Raw genomic sequence first — 13,439 nt, 5'->3', positions numbered from 1 at the left:
GCAGCCACTGTGGAAAACAGTATGGAATTTCCTCAGAAAACTAAAAATGGAACTGCTTTTCGACCCAGCAATTCCATTGCTGGAATTATACTCTAAGAATCCTGAAACACCAATCCAGAAGAACCTACGCACCCCAATGTTCATAGCAGCACAATTTATAACAGCCAAGTATCAGAAACAACCTAAGTGCCCATCATTACATGAGTGAATCAAAAAACTGTGGTATATTTAAGGAGGAGCTCCTACCCTTTCAGACAGCATGCATTGATCTGGAGAGCACTATGCTAAGTGAAATAAGTCAGCTGGTAAAAGATAAATACCATATGATCTCACCTCTAAGTGGAATCTAATCAACAAATGAACAAGCAAGCAAAATATAACCAGAGATACTGAATTACAGTAACCAGAGGGGAGAAGGGGAAGAGGGATAACGGAAAAAAGAGTAATGATCATCAAGGAACATGTATAAAGGACACATGGACAAAGCCAAAGGGCGGTAGGGTCAAGGGTTGGAGGTGGGGATGGGTGGGGGGTTGGGAGGCATGGTGAGGGGAAAATGGAGACAACTGTACTTGAACAATCAAATTAATCAATTGGTTAATTTAATTAAGTCATGGGAATGTAGAGTACAGCTTTGGAAATACAATGAATGACATTGTAGGAACTACGCTTGGTGTCATATGGGTTGATTGATGACTTACTGGGATGATTACTCTGTATGACATGTAATTGTCTAATCACTATGTTGTACATCTGAAACTAATATAATATTGTACGTCAAGTATAATTGAAAAATAAAAAGATTTAAAAGACCCTTGAATATATTTTTAGAAAGAAAGAAATCCAACAATTTTTGGTTTGGTAAAAAGAAAAAGCTCTGGCTAAGAGCAAATAACAACCCAGTTCTAAAATTTTCACTTCTAACTATTACTGTACATGCATTAAACTAGTGGTCTGCTGTCAAAATAATAGTATTTATAATCAATATTGGTAGGAAAATACTAATAAGTCAACAAAAAGCACTGTTACTTGTCCCACCTGTCCATTTTACCACCCGTCCAAAGGACAACTGAGGGAAGCCTGTGTGCACTGCCCCTGGATATTTTAAATTGCTTAATGGACCATATGACATTTGGCCTGTAGATTTTATACAGCTTCCCCTATTTCATGGATATAAGTATATTTTAGTCGTGATTTATATGTTTTCTCACTGGGACTGAAGCTTTCCCTTGTAGATGAACTACTGCCTCTTCTGTGGCTCAAGTCCTGTTAGAGAATATTCCTACCTGGGGGACTCATCTTGAACTCCACTGTGACTGGGGAACCCATTTCACTAGTCAAGTGGTTCAACAAGTTTGTGTTGTTTGGCCAGTTTCACAACAATTTCACTGCTCTTACTTGAGTAATCCTCAGGTTTGCTTGAACATACTAATGGCACTATTTGTAGGGACCCTCAAATACCTTGGCAAAAGCACAGCTGTTGGTCCTCTTGAATCTCAGATGCAATCCCTTTGGAGCTCATAAACTCTCACCTTTTGAGATAATTACAGGATGCTCTATGCATACAGTTCTTGCTCCTTTCAATCTACAGTTGATAAAGGAAAGCATACTTCAATATGTAAGGCCTGATTACTTTTATTGAAAATAACCATGCTTTGGTAGAGCAATCTTTTCTCAGTGTGCTTCAAAGAGATTAAAATTCCAAACACCACACTTTGTTTACTGGAAAAGACATCTCCAAAAAACTCCTTTCAGTCTTGCCAAAGGGGCCCTTACCAGGTACTGCTGAAAAACCCCTGTGCTGCTAAACTCCAGGGAGCAAACCCAGGATACATGTCATACCTAAAGGTGGCACCAAACCCTGACTGTTAAGGCATACAGTCTGGTGACCTGAAAGTAAAGCTGCAAAAATCAAAGCAGACCTCTTTTCTAGCTGAAACCATGTAGGGTGCAGAAGAGAAGAAAGAAGATTTCCTGTTGTGCTAGAAACCCTTAAGCAAAAGCAAAGGAATTTCACAGAGGTGAAGATCAAGTGCCTGAGAAAGAGGTTTGCCCAAAAGATGCTTTGAAAGGCAAGGAAGAAATTTATCTATGAAAAAACTAAGCACTATCACAAGGAATATGGGTACATGTACAGAACTGAAATTTGAATGGCAAGAATGGCAAGAAAAACTGGCAACTTCTATGTACCCGCAGAACCCAAATTGGCATTTATTATCAGGCTCAGAGGTATCAATGGCATAAGCCCAAAGGTCTGAAAGGTGCTGCAGCTTCTTCACCTTCACCAAACCTTCAATGACACCTTTGTTAACTTCAACAAAGCTTCAACTAACATACTGAGAATTGGGGAATCATATATTATATGGGGTTACCCAATCCTAAAATCAGTAAATGAAATGATGGATAAGCGCAGTTATGGCAAAATCAACAAAAAGTGAATTGCTGTGACCGATAACACATTGCTTGCTTGATATCTTGGTAAATATGGCGTCATCTGCATGGAAGATCTGATTCAAGAGATCTATACTGTTGGAAAAAACTTCAAAAAAAGCAAACAACTGCCTGTGGCCCTTCAAATAATCTTATCTATGAGGTGGAATGAAGAAAAAAAACCACCCATTTTGTAGAAGGTGTAGCTGCTGTAAAGAAGGAAGACCAGATCAACAGTCTTATTAAGGAAGAATTGAGCCCTGGCTGGTGTGGCTCAGTGGTGTGAGCACCAGCCTGTGAACCAAAGGGTCACCGGTACGGTTCCCAGTCAGGGCACATATCTGGGTTGGAGGCCAGGTCCCCAGTGTGGGGCATACAAGAGCAACCACAAATTGATATTTCTCCCCCCTCTTTCTCCCTTCCTTCCCCTGTCTAAAAATAAATAAATATTTTTTTAAAAAATAATTGAGATATCTAACATGGTTAAGTTAATAAACAGTGACTGTTATAAAATTGAAGAAATAAAAACCCTAAAACTGAAGCAAATGACACCTGAAGGAGGTAGCTTTCACAAAATAACCAGACCAAGCTTATACAGCCTTTTGTTATTGTTGCTTCACTTCATTTTCTCTTTCTTGGAAGGAAACTAGAAAGAGACTAGAAAGAGACTAAATCCATACTTTCTCTCCCTGAAAATTAACCAGAAGTAGTCAAGTTATGTTCTAGATGAGTATCAAGAGGTTTGGGAGGGGACCCACGGTGTACTCTTATAGGGAACCTATCCGCATGGCATGGGGAATGTAGCCCAGCCCCTGACTTGGAAAACTGATGGGGAGTGAGTAAGCACATAGGACCTAAGCCCACAGCTAGGTTCTCCTGTGGGGAATCAGGCCTGCATTGTACCTAGGCTGCTTTGAGGTTTGTTTTTTGCTAAAACTCCCTCACCCTGAATTGAGGCAGCAAATGTTTACTGCATATCTTTAAAGTAACTTCCTAAAATCTATGCTAAATCCCCCAAGAATGGAATGTAACCAGTTCAACCACTTTTTCCTTTGTATTTGAAAATATCCTCTATCTTTGTAGTAATTAGCAACTTCCACTCCTTTGTTATCTGTAAAAGGTACCCACCGAATCGAACCTGTGCATAGAAAATGAGGACCATCCTCAATGTAATATGCCCAGAAAAGCAATAAAAACCTGTCCAGGCAGGGGCTGGGGCCCTCTCTCATTCAGAGTGGCCATGCCATCTCTTCTTCTCCACAGGACTTCTGCAATCCATGTGAATTTGTTCATCGCATCCATACCACACGGACCCCACAGGCCAGAGTCTGCATAGTACTCTTGTACAATTCCCACTAATACAGATCTTCTCGAGCTAATTTTTCCCTATAGGTCTGGAAGCAATGGTCAGTGAAAGAAAGAAGACAAATTGGTGTTCTTCAATTTAACTGAGTTCCTGGATACTTTAGAGGTGTTTAGGTTCAAATGACCAATGCTGTCTTATTTCCTTTCAGAGTACATGTGAGTACTCAATGTTCCCAAGAGTTCTAGGCAAAGAAGAAAAAAAGAGGCGCAATATTTTAATGAAAACAAGTTTTCTTAGCAACCATGCTGAAACCAAATGTACTGTTAAATAGCAATAGGGAGGCTATGGAAGCAACTGAGATTACACAGAGACTTTGTGTAGGTGTATTAACATGCACTGACAATGTGACTAATGCAATTTCAATTCCTTTGAGAACTCATCATACCACAAATTTTAGAGTTTAAACCATACAAAGTACCACTTGCTTACAATACTTATGCAAAGCAAGGCAGGCAAAGTAGTTGATTTTACAACACAAAACAAACCAATCACTGTGCAAGAAGAAAAATAGAAAGAAAGAAAAAAAGAAGAAAAAAGGTATGCAGTTTTATAATGCAATCATGATGTTAAGAAATTCCTGTTGAGTATAAAACTAAATCATTCAGCCAATAATACACTGATAAACATACTAGAGAAATATGTTTTACTGAATAAAGATTCTAAAAATAGAGAAGTATCTGAGAACTTAATGAGACCACTATCATAGAACCTATTTCTAAGGCACACAGAAGAAAACATCTATGCATTAATTTTCCCCTAGGGGATCCAGTTTCTTCCCTGAGACTCACTGACTTAGGAAATAATACCTTTGTCAAGACTTGGTTTACTGAATGCTTCGTATGTGCCAGGAACTGTTTTGAGCACTTTGCATGCATTTACCAAATTTATTTTTTATAATGATCCAATGAAGTAAGTACTACTGGTATTATCATTTTAATGAGGAGACTGAAAATTTAAAATCTTCCTTATGCTTGGTTTTAACCATGCTTTTAACTATTATATAACACTGCCTCCTAACAAGAAAATGATGCTAGAATAGATAAAAGACACTATGAAAGTAATATAAGATGTTAACAAAAAAGGAAAATGGGTGAGGGGTATATGGGGATTTGCTGAACTATCTTAATGTAGAACTTTTGTATAAACTTAAAATTATTCCAAAATAGAGTTAATTTGAAAATTCAAAACTATATTTACACTTGGCAACAGAGTTGATATCTCCAATAAGAAATGACAGGACAGAAAATCAGGGAAGAGATTTTCCTTCAAATTAAGAGATTTAGGGACACCATCCAATGTATTATATTACTAAAGTATGAAACTTGTTTCTATTCTATTTAAACAAAATAACTAGAAAATAGTATTTTTGAGACAAGGGGGGAAATTTGAATATGTACAGAGTATAAAATAATGCCAAATAATTATCATTCATTTTGTTAGATGTGAAAAAAAAAAAAAAAAAAGCATGTGGTTATGTAAGAAAATGTCCACATCATTGGAAGCCAAATCTAAAGTATATTGGGAAGAAATGGCCTAATGTCTGGGATTTACTTTTAAGCACTGAAGTAAATTAAGAGAGAAAATAAAAACCCAAATAGCCAAAGGAATCTTGAGAGGGAAGAACAAAGTTGGATGTTTTATGCTCCCTGATTTCAGACTATATTAAAAAGTTATAGTCTTCAAACAGCATGGTATTGGCATAAAAAGACATCAGTGTAACAGAATTGAGAACCCAGAATAAATGCCCACGTATACAGTCAGTTTATACATGATAAAGGCACCAAGAATATACAATGGGGAAAGGACAGTCTCTTCAATAAGTGATGTTGGGAAAATTGGACAGTCACATGCAAAAGAATAAAACCAGACTCAAACCATAAACAAAAACTAACTCAAAATGGTTTAAAGATTTCAATGTAAGACCTGAAACTACAAAACTCCTGGAAGACAGGTGGTAAGCTCCTTCATATGGATCTTGGAAATGATTCTTTGGATTTGATAATAAAAGCAAAGGCATCAAAAACAAAAATAAAAAGTCGGACTACGACAAATTGTAATGCTTCTGCTCAGCAAAGGAAACCATCAACAAAATGAAAGAAAACATACTGAGGGGGGAAATTATTTTCTTTTTTTAAAGTATATTTTATTGATTTGCTACTGCAGTTGTCCCATTTTTTTCTGCCTTTGTCCCCCTCTGCCCAGTACCTCCATTCCCTCCAGAGCGCCCCATCCCTAGTTCATGCCCATGAGTCGTGCATGTAAGTTCTTTGGCTTCTCCATTTCCTATACTATTCTTAACCTCCCTTTGTCTATTTTGTACCTACCAATTATGCTTCTTATTACCTGTACCTTTCCCCCTATTTTCCCCCTTTCCCTCCACTCTGATAACCCTCAATGTGATCACCATTTCTGTGATTCTGTTTCTGTTCTAGTTGCCTGCATAGTTTTTTGTCTTAGCTTCAGTTATTGATAGTTGTAGTTTGTTGTCATTTTACTGCTCATAGTTTTAGTTTTATTCTTTTCCTTAGATAAGTCCCTTTAACATTTCATATAATAAGGGCTTGGTGATGATGAACTCCTTTAACTTGATTTTATCTGGGAAACACTTTATCTGCCCTTGTACTCTAAATGATAGCTTTGCTGGATACAGTAATCTTAGATGAAGGTCCTTGCTTTTCATGACTCTGAATACTTCTTTGCAACCCCTTATTGCCTGTTAGGTTTCTTTTCAGATATCAGTGGACAGTCTTAAGGGAACTCCTTTGTAGGTAACTCTCTCCTTTCCTCTTGCTGCTTCTAAGATTCTCTCCTTTATCTTTAATCTTGGGTAATTTAATTATGATGTGTCTTGGTGTGATCGTCTTTGGGTCCAACTTGTTTGGGACTCTCTAAACTTTCTGGACTTGTATATCTATTTCCTTTGCAAGACTGGGGAAGTTCTCTTTCATTATTTTTTCAAACAAGTTTTTAACTTCTTGCTCCTCCTCTTTTCCTTCTGGCACCCCTATGATTCAGATGTTGGAACATTTAAAGTTGTCCTGGAGGGTTCCAAGCTTATCCTCATTTTTTTGAATTCTTGTTTCTTCTTGTGTTCCAGTTGAATGTTTATTTCTTCCTTTTGTTCCAAGTCATTGATTTGAGTCACAGTTTACTTCCCTTAACTGTTGGTTCCTTGCATATTTTGCTTCATTTTACTTCGTACATCCTTGACTTCTTCCTTTATTTTGTGTCCAAACTCATCATTTCTGTGAGCATCCTGATTACCAGTGTTTTGAACTCTGCATGTGATAGGCTGGCTATTTCCTTGTCACTTAGTTCTTTTTCTGGAGTTTTAAACTGTTTTTTGGTTTTTTTTTTCACTTGGATGGTATTTCTTTGTCTCAGTGCACTTGTTACATTGTAAGGGGGCAGAACCATAGGTATTTGTGAGGGAGGAGCAACCCACTTTGCTGTGTTGTGGCGCTGTATTTGGGGGAAGGGTCAGAGACGGAACAATGCTGTGCGCTGGGCTCTCGCCCTGCTTTCAGTCACTTCCCCTGCTTTCCACTAGTGAATTGTGCCCTTTCAGTTTCTGCTCTGTTGCTGATTCACCAGTGGGTGGGCTTGTATATATTCTAGGACTTCGTGAGCCTCTCTAATGGACTCTCCTATGACACTGACAGTTTCTCCTGCCACCACAACCCCCACAGATTTTTACAGCCAGAGGTTTTGAGGCTTTATTTTTCCTGCACTGAAACCCTGTGTTGTGCAGTCTGTCTCACACCCTAGTTTTCCTCCTGGTTTATCGGCATGGGAGTATGGGAACGCCCGGTCCACCAGCTGCCACCTCTCGCACCTCATCTTCCAGCCACTGTCTTGCCCTTGCCGTGTATCCCTTCTGCCCTGGCTGCTGGTCTCTACTCCTCCTACCAGTCTGGATGAATGTTTCTTCTTTAACTCCTTGGTTATCGGACTTCCACACAGTTCAATTTTCTGGCAGTTCTGGTTGATTTTGTTTTTAAGTTGTTATCCTTCTTTTGGTTTGCAAGGAAGTCAAACCTATCTACCCACACCTCAGTCTTGGCCTATTTTCAAATCATATATCTGCTATGGGGTTAATATCCAAAACATATACAGGAGATACAGGAGTTAGGAGAAGCTATCCTAACCTCCTCCTAGAACCAATGTGGAATCACAACTAAATTATAGAGAAATCATCCTGAATAACCAACTGAACATCAACTGGAAAGAATCCTTATAACCACGGACAGAGAGAAGAAACCACTTCACCACAATGGGACTGGTAGGGAGTACAGAGGTGAGAGATGACTGGGTGTGCTCCCATGGGCAGCAGCTGAAGTTCCAGAGGGTATTTCAGCTGTCATGGGGTTCCACTGAGAAGTGTGGGGTCTACACCCCAAGATGAGCTCCCCAGCCTATAGCACCAGAGCCATAATGGAACCCTGACAACATCCATCTGTGAAAAGCAGCAGGCTTTCTGTCTGCCAGGGAGTGATGGCTGGAGAAAGACTCAGAGAGTCTCTTAAAAGAGTTAACACAAAAAATTTCATTTGGAGCCATTTAAGATAGACTCCAGCAGAGGAAAGGCAGAGTGGACTAGAGATGCTTGAGGGGTGCCTGGGGTTGGTGACTGTGTGGGGAGAAGTGAAGTAACACCCACCAGGTTCCCTGTGCTGAGTCATTCCCCATACTGCAGAAGGTGTCATTCTCAGGCAGAGCACTCCCCTCTAAATTGCACAGCTTGAGGGGAAGCAATAGCCCCATCTGCAGGAATTATTCTGACCCACTTTGTGATTAGTTTAACAATCAAGGTGGAACTGTGAGAGCTCTACGAGACTTCAGCTGACCCTCCTCCATGCACAGTGCTGATCAAAGTTAAACTTGGTGTGCAGCCAGGTTCTTTCTATACACAAACAGACCCAATGGAGGGAGCCAAACACTGTGAATCACCGATAGCTACAAACAGGTGGACTAGAGCCAGTCACAAGCAGTATCTGAGAAAGGCCTACACCAGAGTCTTTGCAGATGTACCCAATACACAGAAAGAAATACAAAGAAGTAGCAAAAATGTGAAGATGAAGGAAAAGACACCAAATGAAAGAACTCGAGAATTCTCCAGAAGAAGAACTAGATGAACTGGAAGCAACCAAATTATGAGATAGAGAGTTTAGAGTAATGATTTTAAGGATACTCAACAGCATGAAAAGAGTCATATATACCATAGAAAACAACCAGAAAACAGTCAGAAATAAAGAGTGCAACATCTGGAATAAGTAATACACTGGAAAGAATAAACAGTAGGTTAGATGAACCAGAGGATCAATCAGTGATTTGGAAGTCAAGATAGGAAAAAAACAAAACACCCAGGGAAAGCAGCTAAAAAGAAGAAAGAAATTAAAAAGTGAGGAGAGTTTAAGAAACATTTTGGACAACATGAAGCATAACACCATCTGCATCATGGGAGTACCAGAAGGAGAAGAGAGTGAGGAAGGGATCGAGAGCCTATTTGAAGAAACAACGAACAAAAACTTCCCCAGTCTGGAGAAGTAAAAGGACACTCAAGTTCAGGAAGCTCATAGAGTCCCAAACAAGTTGGTCCCAAAGAGGCCTACGTGGAGGCACATTATAAATAAAATGACAAGGTGAGAGAGTCCTTTAAGCTGCAAGAGAAAGGCAGGTAGTTACATACAGTGAGCACAAAACAGACTATCATCTGATTTCTCAACGGAAACATTTAAGGCCAGAAGGGAGTGGCATGAAATATTCAATGTGATGAAAAGGAAGGACCTATAACTAAGGCTATCTTACCCAGCAGGCCTATCGTTTAAAATCAGAGGAAACACTTATGATCAAGATGGAGGCATAGGCAAACACACTTCACCTCCTGGTGCAACTACAAAAAGAATTATAAGTAAATCTCGAAACTAATAACTCCTAGAACTGTCAGAATAATGAACTATATGAGAGACCAAATGAGGGATTTAAAGACCCCACAATCATCCACATGGGTAGGAGGGACAAGGAGACGCATTGTGGTGTAGAAAAGCTGTAGCGAGGTGGTAGAATGGGCATGTGTGCTCCCACATTCACATGTGGTGGATAAAGACTGGGAGGGTCACCATGGGAGCAAGCAAATCCAACCCCAGGATACACTGCACAGCCCACGGTTCCAGTGTTGATCAGCTAAATCCCCTTAACTTCTGGCTATAAAAACCAGTGGGAGCTGGGGCGGCAGAAGAACTGCTGAATTTTCAGGCAACTTCACTTAAAGGGTCCTTAAGGTCTTAAAATGTATACAAAACCATATACTCTGGAACTTAACACCAGGGCAACAGCTGCAAGGATGCCAGTTGCATATGGGGAGTGGGGTAAGTTACTGCAAACAGGGAGACTGCTGGGCAAACCCCAAGAAGCCAGGCAGTGACGCAATCCCCTCTCAGAGCCCTCTGCCACACACAGCAACAAGTGGTGAAGGAGGTTGCTCCACCCTAATGATTACCTAAGGCTCTGCCCCACACAATATACAGGTGCCTTTTACAAGGACTCTAACCAGTTCTATCTAATACACAGAGACAAACACAAGGAGGCTGCCAAACTGAGGAAACAAGGAAGTAAGGCTCAAATGAAAGAACAGCAAACCCCAGAAAAAGAAACAAAACAGACAGGCAACTATCAGATGCAGAGTTCGAAACACTACTGGTCAAGATGCTGAAAGAACTCAATGAGTATGGTAACAATATAAAGGAAGAAATAAAGGTTATACTAAGTGAAATAAAGAAAAATCCACAGGGAACCAATAGTGAAGGGGAGGAAGCTGGGATTGAAATCAACAATTTGGAAGAAAAGGAAGAAACAAATATTCAACCAGAACTGCAAGAAGAAACACAAATTCAAAAAAAATTAGGACAGAATAAGAAGACTCTGGGACATTTCCAAATGTGCCAATATCCGAATCAGACGGATGCCAGATGGAATAGAGGAAGAGCAAGAAATTGAAAACGTGTTTGAAAAAAACAATGAAAGAAAACTTCCCTAATTTGGTGAAGGTAATAGACATACTATTCCAGTTAGGATAGAGAGTCCAAAACAAGTTGGACCCAAAGAGGACCACACCAAGATACATCATAACTAAAATGCCAAAGATGAAAATCTTAAAAGCAGCAAAAGAAAAGCAGAGAGTTACCTACGAAGGAGTGCCCATAATACTATCAGCTGATTTCTCAAAAGAAACCTTGCAAGCAAGAGGGGACTGGAAAGAAGTATTCAAAGTGATAAAAGGCAAGGACCTACAACCTAGATTACTCTATCCAGCAAAGCTATCATTTAGAATGGAAGGGCAGATAAAGTGCTCCCAGACAAGATAAAGTTAAAGGAGTTCATCATCTCTGAGCCATCATTACCTAAAATGTAATTCCCATAAGTCCCTTAAATAAGGGGCTTATTTAAGAAAAAGAAAATAAAAACTACAAACATTAAAAAGGCAACAAATCCACAACTATCAACAACTGAATCTAAAAGCAACAACAGCAGCAAATACTAAGCAATCAACCAGAAAAGGAACAGAATCATAGGTATGGAGATCATTTGGAGGATTGTCAGCTGGGAAGGGGGAGGGAGAGGAAGGGGGAAATGGTGCTGAGATTAAAAAGCATAACTGGTTGGTACCAAATAGACAGGGAGATGTTAAGAATAATACAGGAAATGGAGAAGCCAAAGACTTATATGCACAAATTATGGACATGAGCTAAGCAGGTGGAGGGGTTGCTGCATGGAAGTGGGGAACCAGGCACAGAGAGGCAAAGAGGGAAAAACTGGGACAACTGTTATAACATAATTCATAAAATATGTTTAAAAAGTATAAATAACATAAAATCCAAACAGAAATAAGGAGCTTCTCAGACAAGAAAAAGCTAAAGGAGTTTGTTAAAAACCAAACAGCAAAAATTTTAAATGTCTTGCTTTAAAAAGATGAAGAAGAAAAAAAGAAAGAAAATAAAAAAACCCCAGAGAATTGTCTAAAAATAAAATGGCACTAAATGTGTATTTATCAATGATCCCCTTAAATATAGATGGCTTAAATACTCTAACCAAAAGACATAAAGTAGCTGAATATGTAAGAAAACTAGACCCATAAATTTGCTGCCTCCAAGAGACCCATCCTAGACAGAAAGATACATACAGACTAAAAGTAAAGGGATAGAAAAAGACATTTCATACAAATGGAAAGAAAAAAGAGCTGGGGTAGCAGTACTTATATCCCACAAAATCGACTTTAAAGCAAAGCCTATAGTGAGAGAGACAAAGAAGGACACTAAATAATGATAAAGGCAACAACCCAACAAGAGGATATAACCCTAGTATACATCTACACACCCAACATAGGAACACTTAAATATGTGAAGCAAATCTTGATGGACATAAAGGGAGAGACTGACAGAAATACAGTCCAAGTCGAGGATTTTAACAACCCACTCACTTCAATGGATAGATCTTCCAGACAGAAAATTAACTGGAAAGCAGCCTTAAAAGGAACACTATATCAAATGAATTTAATTGATATCTTGAGCACATTTCGTCCCAAAGCAGCAGAATATACATACTTTTCAAGTGCACATGGAAAATTTTCTAGGATACACTACATGATAGGATACAAAACAAGTCTCAATACATTTAAAAAGACCGAAATCATATCAAGCATCTTCTCTGAATACAATGCTATGAAACTAGAAATCAATCACAAGGGAACTGAAAAACATGCAGACGTAGAAGCAAAATAACATCTTTAAACAATGAATGGCTCAACAACAAGATTTCTTGATTTCTTAATCAAAAGATACCTTGAAACAAATGAAAATGAGGACACAACAATGCAAATCTATGGGACACTGGGAAAGCATTCCTAAGATGGATATTCACAGCATTACGGGCCTATCTAAAAAAAAAAGGCTCAAATATACAATCCAACTTGACATTTAAAGGAACTTTAAAAGAACAAACAACAAATCCCAAAATAATTAGAAGGAAGGGAATGATAAAGATCAGAGCAAAAATAAAAGAAGTAGAGTCTAATAAATGATACAAATGATCAATGAATTCAAGACCTGGTTCTTTGACAAGATAAAGAAGTTTGACAAACTTTAACCAGACTCATCAAGAAAAAAGGAGAGAGGACCCAAATAAATAAAATCAGAAATAAAAGAGGAGAAATAACAACTGACACCAAAGAACTATGATGCTTTGTAACAAAATATTATGAACAAATATATGCCAACAAATTGGACAACCTGGACAAAATGGATAAATTCCAGGAAGCATACAATTTTACAAAACTAAATCAGAAAGAATCAGAGAACCTGAATAGACAGATTACACCTAGTGAAATTGAAGCAGTAATAAAAAAAAAACAAACTCCCAACATTCTAAGAACTAACACCTTTCCTTCTCAAACTATTTCACAACATTCAAGAGAAGGGAAGGCTCCCAAGGAAGGCTCCTGGCTCATTTGACCAGGCCAACACTATCCTACTTTCAAAACCAGATGAGGATACTACAAAGTAAGAAAATTTAGGCCAGTATCCCTAGTGAACACAGATGCTAAAATCTTCAACAAAATATTAGCAAGCCAAATACAGCAAGGTATCAA

At 38.8% G+C, this 13,439-nt stretch overlaps 1 protein-coding gene and 1 pseudogene across 2 annotated transcripts in view; one reads left to right on the top strand and one right to left on the bottom strand.

Moving 5' to 3' along the window:
• LIMS1 (LIM zinc finger domain containing 1) overlaps window positions 1-13,439 on the bottom strand; it is a 183,964-nt gene that overhangs the window by 102,426 nt on the left and 68,099 nt on the right. The window lies entirely within an intron of this gene.
• On the top strand, window positions 1,933-3,844 carry LOC123816306 (annotated as a pseudogene).

The sequence above is a fragment of the Phyllostomus hastatus genome, unplaced genomic scaffold (assembly GCF_019186645.2).
Source record: "Phyllostomus hastatus isolate PE091 unplaced genomic scaffold, TTU_PhHast_1.1 phas_contig_2, whole genome shotgun sequence".
Lineage (NCBI taxonomy): Eukaryota > Metazoa > Chordata > Mammalia > Chiroptera > Phyllostomidae > Phyllostomus > Phyllostomus hastatus.
Note: the sequence above shows the minus strand (reverse complement) of the source record. Positions and strands in the feature narration are given on the sequence as shown.